The sequence below is a fragment of the Oncorhynchus gorbuscha genome, unplaced genomic scaffold (assembly GCF_021184085.1).
Source record: "Oncorhynchus gorbuscha isolate QuinsamMale2020 ecotype Even-year unplaced genomic scaffold, OgorEven_v1.0 Un_scaffold_4821, whole genome shotgun sequence".
Taxonomy (NCBI): domain Eukaryota; kingdom Metazoa; phylum Chordata; class Actinopteri; order Salmoniformes; family Salmonidae; genus Oncorhynchus; species Oncorhynchus gorbuscha.
The window spans coordinates 1-18,150 of record NW_025748758.1 but is presented as its reverse complement, the minus strand read 5'-3'; the positions used below and the strand labels follow the sequence as shown (position 1 = coordinate 18,150).

Genomic DNA, 18,150 nt, shown 5'->3' with positions numbered 1-18,150 from the left:
CTCAAATTCAACATTGTTGTTATCTGAGAGGATTACAATGAGGTCTCTTAATTTTGCCTTGTGGCTTCTGCTTTGAAACAACGTCACATTCCATGTTTCCATCTGTTACGTGTTTGATGTCACACTGTTAATTGCTATGTTGGCTCTGTTTCCAGGGGGGGGGAATGAAGTTATTGTCTTTTCCACTCTTGTAGTGTGATATTTATTATCTCTTTGTATATAATAAGCGGTAAGACGAATATGTTAATGGGTTAGTGTTACTGGCTAAAACCCAACCATTACACAGTGTGAATGCTGTTAGATTCAACTTACTATATGTTAATGGGTTAGTGTTACTGGCTGAAACCCAACCATTACACAGTGTGAATGCTGTTAGATTCAACTTACTATATGTTAATGGGTTAGTGTTACTGGCTGAAACCCAACCATTACACAGTGTGAATGCTGTTAGATTCAACTTACTATATGTTAATGGGTTAGTGTTACTGGCTGAAACCCAACCTTTACACAGTGTGAATGCTGTTAGATTCAACTTACTATATGTTAATGGGTTAGTGTTACTGGCTGAAACCCAACCATTACACAGTGTGAATGCTGTTAGATTCAACTTACTATATGTTAATGGGTTAGTGTTACTGGCTGAAACCCAACCATTACACAGTGTGAATGCTGTTAGATTCAACTTACTATATGTTAATGGGTTAGTGTTACTGGCTAAAACCCAACCATTACACAGTGTGAATGCTGTTAGATTCAACTTACTATATGTTAATGGTTTAGTGTTAATGGCTGAAACCCAACCATTACACAGTGTGAATGCTGTTAGATTCAACTTACTATATGTTAATGGGTTAGTGTTACTGGCTAAAACCCAACCATTACACAGTGTGAATGCTGTTAGATTCAACTTACTATATGTTAATGGTTTAGTGTTACTGGCTGAAACCCAACCATTACACAGTGTGAATGCTGTTAGATTCAACTTACTATATGTTAATGGGTTAGTGTTACTGGCTGAAACCCAACCATTACACAGTGTGAATGCTGTTAGATTCAACTTACTATATGTTAATGGGTTAGTGTTACTGGCTGAAACCCAACCATTACACAGTGTGAATGCTGTTAGATTCAACTTACTATATGTTAATGGGTTAGTGTTACTGGCTGAAACCCAACCATTACACAGTGTGAATGCTGTTAGATTCAACTTACTATATGTTAATGGGTTAGTGTTACTGGCTAAAACCCAACCATTACACAGTGTGAATGCTGTTAGATTCAACTTACTATATGTTAATGGGTTAGTGTTACTGGCTGAAACCCAACCATTACACAGTGTGAATGCTGTTAGATTCAACTTACTATATGTTAATGGGTTAGTGTTACTGGCTGAAACCCAACCATTACACAGTGTGAATGCTGTTAGATTCAACTTACTATATGTTAATGGGTTAGTGTTACTGGCTAAAACCCAACCATTACACAGTGTGAATGCTGTTAGATTCAACTTACTATATGTTAATGGGTTAGTGTTACTGGCTGAAACCCAACCATTACACAGTGTGAATGCTGTTAGATTCAACTTACTATATGTTAATGGGTTAGTGTTACTGGCTGAAACCCAACCATTACACAGTGTGAATGCTGTTAGATTCAACTTACTATATGTTAATGGGTTAGTGTTACTGGCTAAAACCCAACCATTACACAGTGTGAATGCTGTTCGATTCAACTTACTATATGTTAATGGGTTAGTGTTACTGGCTGAAACCCAACCATTACACAGTGTGAATGCTGTTAGATTCAACTTACTATATGTTAATGGGTTAGTGTTAATGGCTGAAACCCAACCATTACACAGTGTGAATGCTGTTAGATTCAACTTACTATATGTTAATGGGTTAGTGTTACTGGCTGAAACCCAACCATTACACAGTGTGAATGCTGTTAGATTCAACTTACTATATGTTAATGAGTTAGTGTTACTGGCTGAAACCCAACCATTACACAGTGTGAATGCTGTTAGATTCAACTTACTATATGTTAACGGGTTAGTGTTACTGGCTGAAACCCAACCATTACACAGTGTGAATGCTGTTAGATTCAACTTACTATATGTTAATGGGTTAGTGTTACTGGCTGAAACCCAACCATTACACAGTGTGAATGCTGTTAGATTCAACTTACTATATGTTAATGGGTTAGTGTTACTGGCTGAAACCCAACCATTACACAGTGTGAATGCTGTTAGATTCAACTTACTATATGTTAATGGGTTAGTGTTACTGGCTGAAACCCAACCATTACACAGTGTGAATGCTGTTAGATTCAACTTACTATATGTTAATGGGTTAGTGTTACTGGCTGAAACCCAACCATTACACAGTGTGAATGCTGTTAGATTCAACTTACTATATGTTAATGGGTTAGTGTTACTGGCTGAAACCCAACCATTACACAGTGTGAATGCTGTTAGATTCAACTTACTATATGTTAATGGGTTAGTGTTACTGGCTGAAACCCAACCATTACACAGTGTGAATGCTGTTAGATTCAACTTACTATATGTTAATGGGTTAGTGTTACTGGCTGAAACCCAACCATTACACAGTGTGAATGCTGTTCGATTCAACTTACTATATGTTAATGGGTTAGTGTTACTGGCTGAAACCCAACCATTACACAGTGTGAATGCTGTTAGATTCAACTTACTATATGTTAATGGGTTAGTGTTAATGGCTGAAACCCAACCATTACACAGTGTGAATGCTGTTCGATTCAACTTACTATATGTTAATGGGTTAGTGTTACTGGCTGAAACCCAACCATTACACAGTGTGAATGCTGTTCGATTCAACTTACTATATGTTAATGGGTTAGTGTTACTGGCTGAAACCCAACCATTACACAGTGTGAATGCTGTTCGATTCAACTTACTATATGTTAATGGGTTAGTGTTACTGGCTGAAACCCAACCATTACACAGTGTGAATGCTGTTAGATTCAACTTACTATATGTTAATGGGTTAGTGTTACTGGCTGAAACCCAACCATTACACAGTGTGAATGCTGTTCGATTCAACTTACTATATGTTAATGGGTTAGTGTTACTGGCTGAAACCCAACCATTACACAGTGTGAATGCTGTTCGATTCAACTTACTATATGTTAATGGGTTAGTGTTACTGGCTGAAACCCAACCATTACACAGTGTGAATGCTGTTAGATTCAACTTACTATATGTTAATGGGTTAGTGTTACTGGCTGAAACCCAACCATTACACAGTGTGAATGCTGTTAGATTCAACTTACTATATGTTAATGGTTTAGTGTTACTGGCTGAAACCCAACCATTACACAGTGTGAATGCTGTTAGATTCAACTTACTATATGTTAATGGGTTAGTGTTACTGGCTGAAACCCAACCATTACACAGTGTGAATGCTGTTAGATTCAACTTACTATATGTTAATGGGTTAGTGTTACTGGCTGAAACCCAACCATTACACAGTGTGAATGCTGTTAGATTCAACTTACTATATGTTAATGGGTTAGTGTTAATGGCTAAAACCCAACCATTACACAGTGTGAATGCTGTTAGATTCAACTTACTATATGTTAATGGGTTAGTGTTACTGGCTGAAACCCAACCATTACACAGTGTGAATGCTGTTAGATTCAACTTACTATATGTTAATGGTTTAGTGTTACTGGCTGAAACCCAACCATTACACAGTGTGAATGCTGTTAGATTCAACTTACTATATGTTAATGGGTTAGTGTTACTGGCTAAAACCCAACCATTACACAGTGTGAATGCTGTTAGATTCAACTTACTATATGTTAATGGTTTAGTGTTACTGGCTAAAACCCAACCATTACACAGTGTGAATGCTGTTAGATTCAACTTACTATATGTTAATGGGTTAGTGTTAATGGCTAAAACCCAACCATTACACAGTGTGAATGCTGTTAGATTCAACTTACTATATGTTAATGGGTTAGTGTTACTGGCTGAAACCCAACCATTACACAGTGTGAATGCTGTTAGATTCAACTTACTATATGTTAATGGGTTAGTGTTACTGGCTAAAACCCAACCATTACACAGTGTGAATGCTGTTAGATTCAACTTACTATATGTTAATGGGTTAGTGTTACTGGCTGAAACCCAACCATTACACAGTGTGAATGCTGTTAGATTCAACTTACTATATGTTAATGGGTTAGTGTTACTGGCTAAAACCCAACCATTACACAGTGTGAATGCTGTTAGATTCAACTTACTATATGTTAACGGGTTAGTGTTACTGGCTGAAACCCAACCATTACACAGTGTGAATGCTGTTAGATTCAACTTACTATATGTTAATGGGTTAGTGTTACTGGCTGAAACCCAACCATTACACAGTGTGAATGCTGTTCGATTCAACTTACTATATGTTAATGGGTTAGTGTTACTGGCTGAAACCCAACCATTACACAGTGTGAATGCTGTTAGATTCAACTTACTATATGTTGATGGGTTAGTGTTAATGGCTGAAACCCAACCATTACACAGTGTGAATGCTGTTCGATTCAACTTACTATATGTTAATGGTTTAGTGTTACTGGCTGAAACCCAACCATTACACAGTGTGAATGCTGTTCGATTCAACTTACTATATGTTAATGGTTTAGTGTTACTGGCTGAAACCCAACCATTACACAGTGTGAATGCTGTTAGATTCAACTTACTATATGTTAATGGGTTAGTGTTACTGGCTGAAACCCAACCATTACACAGTGTGAATGCTGTTAGATTCAACTTACTATATGTTAATGGGTTAGTGTTAATGGCTAAAACCCAACCATTACACAGTGTGAATGCTGTTAGATTCAACTTACTATATGTTAATGGGTTAGTGTTACTGGCTGAAACCCAACCATTACACAGTGTGAATGCTGTTAGATTCAACTTACTATATGTTAATGGTTTAGTGTTACTGGCTGAAACCCAACCATTACACAGTGTGAATGCTGTTAGATTCAACTTTACTATATGTTAATGGGTTAGTGTTACTGGCTAAAACCCAACCATTACACAGTGTGAATGCTGTTAGATTCAACTTACTATATGTTAATGGTTTAGTGTTACTGGCTAAAACCCAACCATTACACAGTGTGAATGCTGTTAGATTCAACTTACTATATGTTAATGGGTTAGTGTTAATGGCTAAAACCCAACCATTACACAGTGTGAATGCTGTTAGATTCAACTTACTATATGTTAATGGGTTAGTGTTACTGGCTGAAACCCAACCATTACACAGTGTGAATGCTGTTAGATTCAACTTACTATATGTTAATGGGTTAGTGTTACTGGCTGAAACCCAACCATTACACAGTGTGAATGCTGTTAGATTCAACTTACTATATGTTAATGGGTTAGTGTTACTGGCTAAAACCCAACCATTACACAGTGTGAATGCTGTTAGATTCAACTTACTATATGTTAATGGGTTAGTGTTACTGGCTGAAACCCAACCATTACACAGTGTGAATGCTGTTAGATTCAACTTACTATATGTTAATGGGTTAGTGTTACTGGCTGAAACCCAACCATTACACAGTGTGAATGCTGTTAGATTCAACTTACTATATGTTAATGGGTTAGTGTTACTGGCTGAAACCCAACCATTACACAGTGTGAATGCTGTTAGATTCAACTTACTATATGTTAATGGGTTAGTGTTACTGGCTGAAACCCAACCATTACACAGTGTGAATGCTGTTAGATTCAACTTACTATATGTTAATGGGTTAGTGTTACTGGCTGAAACCCAACCATTACACAGTGTGAATGCTGTTAGATTCAACTTACTATATGTTAATGGGTTAGTGTTACTGGCTGAAACCCAACCATTACACAGTGTGAATGCTGTTAGATTCAACTTACTATATGTTAATGGGTTAGTGTTACTGGCTGAAACCCAACCATTACACAGTGTGAATGCTGTTAGATTCAACTTACTATATGTTAATGGGTTAGTGTTACTGGCTGAAACCCAACCATTACACAGTGTGAATGCTGTTCGATTCAACTTACTATATGTTAATGGGTTAGTGTTACTGGCTGAAACCCAACCATTACACAGTGTGAATGCTGTTAGATTCAACTTACTATATGTTAATGGGTTAGTGTTAATGGCTGAAACCCAACCATTACACAGTGTGAATGCTGTTCGATTCAACTTACTATATGTTAATGGGTTAGTGTTACTGGCTGAAACCCAACCATTACACAGTGTGAATGCTGTTCGATTCAACTTACTATATGTTAATGGGTTAGTGTTACTGGCTGAAACCCAACCATTACACAGTGTGAATGCTGTTCGATTCAACTTACTATATGTTAATGGGTTAGTGTTACTGGCTGAAACCCAACCATTACACAGTGTGAATGCTGTTAGATTCAACTTACTATATGTTAATGGGTTAGTGTTACTGGCTGAAACCCAACCATTACACAGTGTGAATGCTGTTCGATTCAACTTACTATATGTTAATGGGTTAGTGTTACTGGCTGAAACCCAACCATTACACAGTGTGAATGCTGTTAGATTCAACTTACTATATGTTAATGGTTTAGTGTTACTGGCTGAAACCCAACCATTACACAGTGTGAATGCTGTTAGATTCAACTTACTATATGTTAATGGGTTAGTGTTACTGGCTGAAACCCAACCATTACACAGTGTGAATGCTGTTAGATTCAACTTACTATATGTTAATGGTTTAGTGTTACTGGCTGAAACCCAACCATTACACAGTGTGAATGCTGTTAGATTCAACTTACTATATGTTAATGGGTTAGTGTTACTGGCTGAAACCCAACCATTACACAGTGTGAATGCTGTTAGATTCAACTTACTATATGTTAATGGGTTAGTGTTACTGGCTGAAACCCAACCATTACACAGTGTGAATGCTGTTAGATTCAACTTACTATATGTTAATGGGTTAGTGTTACTGGCTAAAACCCAACCATTACACAGTGTGAATGCTGTTAGATTCAACTTACTATATGTTAATGGTTTAGTGTTACTGGCTGAAACCCAACCATTACACAGTGTGAATGCTGTTAGATTCAACTTACTATATGTTAATGGGTTAGTGTTACTGGCTGAAACCCAACCATTACACAGTGTGAATGCTGTTAGATTCAACTTACTATATGTTAATGGGTTAGTGTTACTGGCTGAAACCCAACCATTACACAGTGTGAATGCTGTTAGATTCAACTTACTATATGTTAATGGGTTAGTGTTACTGGCTGAAACCCAACCATTACACAGTGTGAATGCTGTTCCATTCAACTTACTATATGTTAATGGTTTAGTGTTACTGGCTGAAACCCAACCATTACACAGTGTGAATGCTGTTAGATTCAACTTACTATATGTTAATGGGTTAGTGTTACTGGCTGAAACCAACCATTACACAGTGTGAATGCTGTTAGATTCAACTTACTATATGTTAATGGGTTAGTGTTACTGGCTGAAACCCAACCATTACACAGTGTGAATGCTGTTAGATTCAACTTACTATATGTTAATGGGTTAGTGTTACTGGCTAAAACCCAACCATTACACAGTGTGAATGCTGTTAGATTCAACTTACTATATGTTAATGGGTTAGTGTTACTGGCTGAAACCCAACCATTACACAGTGTGAATGCTGTTAGATTCAACTTACTATATGTTAATGGGTTAGTGTTACTGGCTAAAACCCAACCATTACACAGTGTGAATGCTGTTAGATTCAACTTACTATATGTTAACGGGTTAGTGTTACTGGCTGAAACCCAACCATTACACAGTGTGAATGCTGTTAGATTCAACTTACTATATGTTAATGGGTTAGTGTTACTGGCTGAAACCCAACCATTACACAGTGTGAATGCTGTTAGATTCAACTTACTATATGTTAATGGGTTAGTGTTACTGGCTGAAACCCAACCATTACACAGTGTGAATGCTGTTCGATTCAACTTACTACTATATGTTAATGGGTTAGTGTTACTGGCTGAAACCCAACCATTACACAGTGTGAATGCTGTTAGATTCAACTTACTATATGTTAATGGGTTAGTGTTAATGGCTGAAACCCAACCATTACACAGTGTGAATGCTGTTCGATTCAACTTACTATATGTTAATGGGTTAGTGTTACTGGCTGAAACCCAACCATTACACAGTGTGAATGCTGTTCGATTCAACTTACTATATGTTAATGAGTTAGTGTTACTGGCTGAAACCCAACCATTACACAGTGTGAATGCTGTTCGATTCAACTTACTATATGTTAATGGGTTAGTGTTACTGGCTGAAACCCAACCATTACACAGTGTGAATGCTGTTCGATTCAACTTACTATATGTTAATGGGTTAGTGTTACTGGCTGAAACCCAACCATTACACAGTGTGAATGCTGTTCGATTCAACTTACTATATGTTAATGGGTTAGTGTTACTGGCTGAAACCCAACCATTACACAGTGTGAATGCTGTTAGATTCAACTTACTATATGTTAATGGGTTAGTGTTACTGGCTGAAACCCAACCATTACACAGTGTGAATGCTGTTAGATTCAACTTACTATATGTTAATGGTTTAGTGTTACTGGCTGAAACCCAACCATTACACAGTGTGAATGCTGTTAGATTCAACTTACTATATGTTAATGGGTTAGTGTTACTGGCTGAAACCCAACCATTACACAGTGTGAATGCTGTTAGATTCAACTTACTATATGTTAATGGTTTAGTGTTACTGGCTGAAACCCAACCATTACACAGTGTGAATGCTGTTAGATTCAACTTACTATATGTTAATGGGTTAGTGTTACTGGCTGAAACCCAACCATTACACAGTGTGAATGCTGTTAGATTCAACTTACTATATGTTAATGGGTTAGTGTTACTGGCTGAAACCCAACCATTACACAGTGTGAATGCTGTTAGATTCAACTTACTATATGTTAATGGGTTAGTGTTAATGGCTAAAACCCAACCATTACACAGTGTGAATGCTGTTAGATTCAACTTACTATATGTTAATGGGTTAGTGTTACTGGCTGAAACCCAACCATTACACAGTGTGAATGCTGTTAGATTCAACTTACTATATGTTAATGGTTTAGTGTTACTGGCTGAAACCCAACCATTACACAGTGTGAATGCTGTTAGATTCAACTTACTATATGTTAATGGGTTAGTGTTACTGGCTAAAACCCAACCATTACACAGTGTGAATGCTGTTAGATTCAACTTACTATATGTTAATGGTTTAGTGTTACTGGCTAAAACCCAACCATTACACAGTGTGAATGCTGTTAGATTCAACTTACTATATGTTAATTGGTTAGTGTTAATGGCTAAAACCCAACCATTACACAGTGTGAATGCTGTTAGATTCAACTTACTATATGTTAATGGGTTAGTGTTACTGGCTGAAACCCAACCATTACACAGTGTGAATGCTGTTAGATTCAACTTACTATATGTTAATGGGTTAGTGTTACTGGCTGAAACCCAAGCATTACACAGTGTGAATGCTGTTAGATTCAACTTACTATATGTTAATGGGTTAGTGTTACTGGCTGAAACCCAACCATTACACAGTGTGAATGCTGTTAGATTCAACTTACTATATGTTAATGGGTTAGTGTTACTGGCTGAAACCCAACCATTACACAGTGTGAATGCTGTTAGATTCAACTTACTATATGTTAATGGGTTAGTGTTACTGGCTAAAACCCAACCATTACACAGTGTAAATGCTGTTAGATTCAACTTACTATATGTTAATGGTTTAGTGTTACTGGCTAAAACCCAACCATTACACAGTGTGAATGCTGTTAGATTCAACTTACTATATGTTAATAGTTTAGTGTTAATGGCTAAAACCCAACCATTACACAGTGTGAATGCTGTTAGATTCAACTTACTATATGTTAATGGGTTAGTGTTACTGGCTGAAACCCAACCATTACACAGTGTGAATGCTGTTAGATTCAACTTACTATATGTTAATGGGTTAGTGTTACTGGCTGAAACCCAACCATTACACAGTGTGAATGCTGTTAGATTCAACTTACTATATGTTAATGGGTTAGTGTTACTGGCTGAAACCCAACCATTACACAGTGTGAATGCTGTTAGATTCAACTTACTATATGTTAATGGGTTAGTGTTACTGGCTGAAACCCAACCATTACACAGTGTGAATGCTGTTAGATTCAACTTACTATATGTTAATGGGTTAGTGTTACTGGCTGAAACCCAACCATTACACAGTGTGAATGCTGTTAGATTCAACTTACTATATGTTAATGGGTTAGTGTTACTGGCTGAAACCCAACCATTACACAGTGTGAATGCTGTTAGATTCAACTTACTATATGTTAATGGGTTAGTGTTACTGGCTAAAACCCAACCATTACACAGTGTAAATGCTGTTAGATTCAACTTACTATATGTTAATGGTTTAGTGTTACTGGCTAAAACCCAACCATTACACAGTGTGAATGCTGTTAGATTCAACTTACTATATGTTAATGGGTTAGTGTTAATGGCTAAAACCCAACCATTACACAGTGTGAATGCTGTTAGATTCAACTTACTATATGTTAATGGGTTAGTGTTACTGGCTGAAACCCAACCATTACACAGTGTGAATGCTGTTAGATTCAACTTACTATATGTTAATGGGTTAGTGTTACTGGCTGAAACCCAACCATTACACAGTGTGAATGCTGTTAGATTCAACTTACTATATGTTAATGGGTTAGTGTTACTGGCTGAAACCCAACCATTACACAGTGTGAATGCTGTTAGATTCAACTTACTATATGTTAATGGGTTAGTGTTACTGGCTGAAACCCAACCATTACACAGTGTGAATGCTGTTAGATTCAACTTACTATATGTTAATGGGTTAGTGTTACTGGCTGAAACCCAACCATTACACAGTGTGAATGCTGTTAGATTCAACTTACTATATGTTAATGGGTTAGTGTTACTGGCTGAAACCCAACCATTACACAGTGTGAATGCTGTTAGATTCAACTTACTATATGTTAATGGGTTAGTGTTACTGGCTGAAACCCAACCATTACACAGTGTGAATGCTGTTAGATTCAACTTACTATATGTTAATGGGTTAGTGTTACTGGCTGAAACCCAACCATTACACAGTGTGAATGCTGTTAGATTCAACTTACTATATGTTAATGGGTTAGTGTTACTGGCTGAAACCCAACCATTACACAGTGTGAATGCTGTTAGATTCAACTTACTATATGTTAATGGGTTAGTGTTACTGGCTGAAACCCAACCATTACACAGTGTGAATGCTGTTAGATTCAACTTACTATATGTTAATGGGTTAGTGTTACTGGCTGAAACCCAACCATTACACAGTGTGAATGCTGTTAGATTCAACTTACTATATGTTAATGGGTTAGTGTTACTGGCTGAAACCCAACCATTACACAGTGTGAATGCTGTTAGATTCAACTTACTATATGTTAATGGGTTAGTGTTACTGGCTGAAACCCAACCATTACACAGTGTGAATGCTGTTAGATTCAACTTACTATATGTTAATGGGTTAGTGTTACTGGCTGAAACCCAACCATTACACAGTGTGAATGCTGTTAGATTCAACTTACTATATGTTAATGGGTTAGTGTTACTGGCTGAAACCCAACCATTACACAGTGTGAATGCTGTTAGATTCAACTTACTATATGTTAATGGGTTAGTGTTACTGGCTAAAACCCAACCATTACACAGTGTGAATGCTGTTAGATTCAACTTACTATATGTTAATGGGTTAGTGTTACTGGCTGAAACCCAACCATTACACAGTGTGAATGCTGTTAGATTCAACTTACTATATGTTAATGGGTTAGTGTTACTGGCTGAAACCCAACCATTACACAGTGTGAATGCTGTTAGATTCAACTTACTATATAATACACAACCAAACAACAAGCTGTAACATGCAACAAATAATACACAACCAAACGGATCAGTTTAGTCACCACTTTAGTAAAACAAGTGTATTTCTTTCCATTCGTTTGTGCCTCCACACATTGACATGTACAGTAGATAGCGGTAGTACACATTACATCAGATTAAGACTCATCTGCATTTAAGTCATCAAAAGGGGGTTTTCAACTCCCCAAAACCAGTCACAGTGTAGTTAAACTATTCCAACGACTCCTTCCAACCTACCCAGTCAGAAGCACCAGCTGTATACTGCAGTGGGGCTGAAAGGGGTGAAGTTATGTGTGGGACCAGCCCCTCTCTGACTAAAGGATGAAGGGCAGTATAGGGGAGCGCAGGGTGGGGTAGTCACGGAACTCCTTGCGGTAGTTTCGGTGCTTTCCCCTGGCCCACACCGTCATCAGGACAAAGCCCACGATGGTGAAGAAAGCCACCGGCAAGCACTGGGTCATCACTGTGAAGCCCATCCATGACCCCAGCTGCAGAGGACCAGATACACTGTTACACACTCCTACATATTATACATGTAGGACCACAGGAGGCTGGTGAGAGGAGGACAGATTACAATAATGGCTGGAATGGACTAAATGGAATGGTATCAAACACAAGGAAACCATGTGTTCATGTGTTTGATACGATCCATTTATTCCGTTCCAGCCATTGCTATGAGCATGTCCTCCCCAATTAAGGTGGCACCAGCCACCTGTGTGCAGTACTCACCAACTCATCACTGTAGTACTGTTACATCGCTTGATACCTATTGGCCAGAAGGTGGCAGCATCACTATATCTCCAAACCCCAGAAGGGGAAGTGAAACACAGGATTTGAAAGTGTTTCCAGCCTAAAACGTGCAAATAGAAATATTTCAATCAACTCACCATTCTCACCAAGCCTCACCTCGTATGTATAGTTGGGACAAGACACCAACGCGAAGATCCAGGTGAATGGATTCTTAGTTGGGTGTGGGATCTTCTTGACCTTCGAACCTGGGATAATATGAGAAAGAATGGAGAAAAAGAGGGTAACATGGGGGCTCCTGTAAAGCAGTGCTCGTCAATTAATCAGTAAATCAAATGTATTTATTAAGTCCTTTTTCACATCATCAGTTGTCACAAAGTATACAAATACCCAGCCTAAAACCCCAAAGAGCAAGCAATGCAGAAGCTGTCATGTTTTGTCTTATATTGTCTTGTCATTTTGCTTTTCCTTCAGTTCGTTTTCCCCCTGCTGGTCTTTTTAGGTTCGTTCCCTTTTTTCTCTCTCCCTCCCTCTCTCTCTTCTCTCTATCGTTCCGTTCCTGCTCCCAGCTGTTCCTATTCCCCTAATCAATCATTTAGTCTTCCACACCTGTTCCCTATCTTTTCCCCTGATTAGAGTCCCTATTTCTCCCCTTGTTTTCCGTTTCTGTCCTGTCGGATCCTTGTATATTGTTCACCGTGCTGTGTCTTTGTATCGCCCTGTCGTGTCGTGTTTCCCTCAGATGCTGCGTGGTGAGCAGGTGTCTGAGTCTGCTACGGTCAAGTGCCTTCCCGAGGCAACCTACAGTTTATGATCGAGTCTCCAGTCTGTTCTCGTCATTACGAGTGGAATTGTTTTTTATGCTTTATTTACCGCTCCGATTTGTCTAGGAGTATTGCATATTTCCTTTACTGGATTAAAGACTCTGTTTTCGCCAAGTCGCTTTTGGGTCCTCATTCACCTGCATAACAGAAGGATCCGACCAAAGAATGGACCCAGCGACTACAGACGCTCGTAACACTGCCGTCGAGATCCAAGGAGCCATGCTCGGCAGACACGAGCAGGAATTGTCTGCTGCTCGTCATGCCGTGGAGAACCTGGCCGCTCAGGTTTCCGACCTCTCTGGACAGTTCCAGAGTCTTCGTCTCGTGCCACCTGTTACTTCCTGGTCTGCCGAGCCTCCGGAACCTAGGGTTAATAACCCACCTTGTTACTCCGGGCAGCCCACGGAGTGCCGCTCCTTTCTCACCCAGTGTGATATTGTGTTCTCTCTCCAACCCAACACATACTCTAGAGAGAGAGCTCGGGTTGCTTACGTCATATCACTCCTTACTGGCCGGGCTCGAGAGTGGGGCACAGCTATTTGGGAGGCAAGGGCTGATTGTTCTAACAATTACCAGAACTTTAAAGAGGAGATGATTCGGGTTTTTGACCGTTCAGTTTTTGGTAGGGAGGCTTCTAGGGCCCTGGCTTCCCTATGCCAAGGTGATCGATCCATAACGGATTACTCTATAGAGTTTCGCACTCTTGCTGCCTCTAGTGACTGGAACGAGCCGGCGCTGCTCGCTCGTTTTCTGGAGGGACTCCACGCAGTGGTTAAAGATGAGATTCTCTCCCGGGAGGTTCCGTCCAGTGTGGACTCTTTGATTGCTCTCGCCATCCGCATTGAACGACGGGTAGATCTTCGTCACCAAGCTCGTGGAAGAGAGCTCGCGTCAACGGTGTTTCCCTGCTCCGCATCGCAACCATCTCCCTCCTCTGGCTCAGAGACTGAGCCCATGCAGCTGGGAGGTATTCGCATCTCGACTAAGGAGAGGGAACGGAGGATCACCAACCGCCTGTGCCTCTATTGCGGACTTGATGGACATTTTGTCAATTCATGTCCAGTAAAGCCAGAGCTCATCAGTAAGCGGAGGGCTACTGGTGAGCGCTACTACTCAGGTCTCTCCATCTAGATCCTGTACTACTATGTCGGTCCATCTACGCTGGACCGGTTCGGGTGCTACATGCAGTGCCTTTATAGACTCTGGGGCTGAGGGTTGTTTCATGGACGAAGCATGGGCTCGGAAACATGACATTCCTTTCAGACAGTTAGACAAGCCTACGCCCATGTTCGCCTTAGATGGTAGTCATCTTCCCAGTATCAGATTTGAGACACTACCTTTAACCCTCACAGTATCTGGTAACCACAGTGAGACTATTTCTTTTTTGATTTTTCGTTCACCTTTTACACCTGTTGTTTTGGGTCATCCCTGGCTAGTATGTCATAATCCTTCTATTAATTGGTCTAGTAATTCTATCCTATCCTGGAACGTTTCTTGTCATGTGAAGTGTTTAATGTCTGCCATCCCTCCCGTTTCTTCTGTCCCCACTTCTCAGGAGGAACCTGGCGATTTGACAGGAGTGCCGGAGGAATATCATGATCTGCGCACGGTCTTCAGTCGGTCCCGAGCCAACGCCCTTCCTCCTCACCGGTCGTATGATTGTAGTATTGATCTCCTTCCGGGGACCACTCCTCCTCGGGGTAGACTATACTCTCTGTCGGCTCCCGAACGTAAGGCTCTCGAGGATTATTTGTCTGTGTCTCTTGACGCCGGTACCATAGTGCCTTCTTCCTCTCCGGCCGGGGCGGGGTTTTTTTTGTTAAAAAGAAGGACGGTACTCTGCGCCCCTGCGTGGATTATCGAGGGCTGAATGACATAACGGTTAAGAATCGTTATCCGCTTCCCCTTATGTCATCAGCCTTCGAGATTCTGCAGGGAGCCAGGTGCTTTACTAAGTTGGACCTTCGTAACGCTTACCATCTCGTGCGCATCAGAGAGGGGGACGAGTGGAAAACGGCGTTTAACACTCCGTTAGGGCATTTTGAGTACCGGGTTCTGCCGTTTGGTCTCGCCAATGCGCCAGCTGTTTTTCAGGCATTAGTTAATGATGTTCTGAGAGACATGCTAAACATCTTTGTTTTTGTCTACCTTGACGATATCCTGATTTTTTCACCGTCACTCGAGATTCATGTTCAGCACGTTCGACGTGTTCTCCAGCGCCTGTTAGAGAATTGTCTCTACGTGAAGGCTGAGAAGTGCTCTTTTCATGTCTCCTCCGTTACTTTTCTCGGTTCCGATATTTCCGCTGAAGGCATTCAGATGGATTCCGCTAAGGTCCAAGCTGTCAGTGAGTGGCCCGTTCCAAGGTCACGTGTCGAGTTGCAGCGCTTTCTAGGTTTCGCTAATTTCTATCGGCGTTTCATTCGTAATTTCGGTCAAGTTGCTGCCCCTCTCACAGCTCTTACTTCTGTCAAGACGTGTTTTAAGTGGTCCGGTTCCGCCCAGGGAGCTTTTGATCTTCTAAAAGAACGTTTTACGTCCGCTCCTATCCTCGTTACTCCTGACGTCACTAGACAATTCATTGTCGAGGTTGACGCTTCAGAGGTAGGCGTGGGAGCCATTCTATCCCAGCGCTTCCAGTCTGACGATAAGGTTCATCCTTGCGCTTATTTTTCTCATCGCCTGTCGCCATCTGAACGCAACTATGATGTGGGTAATCATGAACTGCTCGCCATCCGCTTAGCCCTAGGCGAATGGCGACAGTGGTTGGAGGGGGCGACCGTTCCTTTTGTCGTTTGGACAGACCATAAGAACCTTGAGTACATCCGTTCTGCCAAACGACTTAATGCTCGTCAAGCTCGTTGGGCGTTGTTTTTCGCTCGTTTCGAGTTTGTGATTTCTTACCGTCCGGGTAGCAAGAACACCAAGCCTGATGCCTTATCCCGTCTTTTTAGTTCTTCTGTGGCTTCTACTGATCCCGAGGGGATTCTTCCTTATGGGCGTGTTGTCGGGTTGACAGTCTGGGAATTGAAAGACAGGTTAAGCAAGCACTCACGCACATTGCGTCGCGCGCTTGTCCTAGTAACCTTCTTTTCGTTCCTGTTTCTACTCGTCTGGCTGTTCTTCAGTGGGCTCACTCTGCCAAGTTAGCTGGTCATCCCGGCGTTCGAGGCACTCTTGCTTCTATTCGCCAGCGCTTTTGGTGGCCGACTCAGGAGCGTGACACGCGCCGTTTCGTGGCTGCTTGTTCGGACTGCGCGCAGACTAAGTCAGGTAACTCTCCTCCTGCCGGTCGTCTCAGACCGCTTCCCATTCCTTCTCGACCATGGTCTCACATCGCCCTAGACTTCATTACCGGTCTGCCTTTGTCTGCGGGGAAGACTGTGATTCTTACGGTTGTCGATAGGTTCTCTAAGGCGGCACATTTCATTCCCCTCGCTAAACTTCCTTCCGCTAAGGAGACGGCACAAATCATCATCGAGAATGTGTTCAGAATTCATGGCCTCCCGTTAGACGCCGTTTCAGACAGAGGCCCGCAATTCACGTCACAGTTTTGGAGGGAGTTCTGTCGTTTGATTGGTGCGTCCGTCAGTCTCTCTTCCGGGTTTCATCCCCAGTCTAACGGTCAAGCAGAGAGGGCCAATCAGACGATTGGTCGCATACTACGCAGCCTTTCTTTCAGAAACCCTGCGTCTTGGGCAGAACAGCTCCCCTGGGCAGAATACGCTCACAACTCGCTTCCTTCGTCTGCTACCGGGTTATCTCCGTTTCAGAGTAGTCTGGGTTACCAGCCTCCTCTGTTCTCATCCCAGCTTGCCGAGTCCAGCGTTCCCTCCGCTCAAGAGTTTGTCCAACGTTGTGAGCGCACCTGGAGGAGGGTGAGGTCTGCACTTTGCCGTTACAGGGCACAGACTGTGAGAGCCGCCAATAAACGTAGGATTAAGAGTCCAAGGTATTGTTGCGGCCAGAGAGTGTGGCTTTCCACTCGCAACCTTCCTCTTACGACAGCTTCTCGTAAGTCGACTCTGCGGTTCATTGGTCCGTTCCGTGTCTCCCAGGTCGTCAATCCTGTCGCTGTGCGACTGCTTCTTCCGCGACATCTTCGTCGCGTCCATCCTGTCTTCCATGTCTCCTGTGTCAAGCCCTTTCTTCGCACCCCGTTCGTCTTCCCCCTCCCCCTCCCGTCCTTGTCGAGAGCGCACCTATTTACAAGGTACGTAGGATCATGGACATGCGTTTCGGGGACGGGGTCACCAATACTTAGTGGATTGGGAGGGTTACGGTCCTGAGGAGAGGAGTTGGGTCCCGTCTCGGGACGTGCTGGACCGTTCGCTGATTGATGATTTCCTCCGTTGCCGCCAGGATTCCTCCTCGAATGCGCCAGGCTTATATTGTCTTGTCATTTTGCTTTTCCTTCTGTTCGTTTTCCCCTGCTGGTCTTTTTAGGTTCGTTCCCTTTTTTCTCTCTCCCTCCCTCTCTCTCTTCTCTCTATCGTTCCGCTCCTGCTCCCAGCTGTTCCTATTCCCCTAATC

At 41.4% G+C, this 18,150-nt stretch overlaps 1 long non-coding RNA gene across 1 annotated transcript; it reads right to left on the bottom strand.

Moving 5' to 3' along the window:
• Positions 1–12,077: 12,077 nt before the first annotated feature.
• Positions 12,078–13,045, bottom strand: LOC124028766. The gene is made up of 2 exons (XR_006837639.1): positions 12,953–13,045; positions 12,078–12,534 (listed from the first exon to the last, which is right to left on the bottom strand). It is a non-coding gene; the product is annotated as an uncharacterized LOC124028766 (long non-coding RNA).
• Between the last annotated feature and the right edge of the window lie 5,105 nt (positions 13,046–18,150).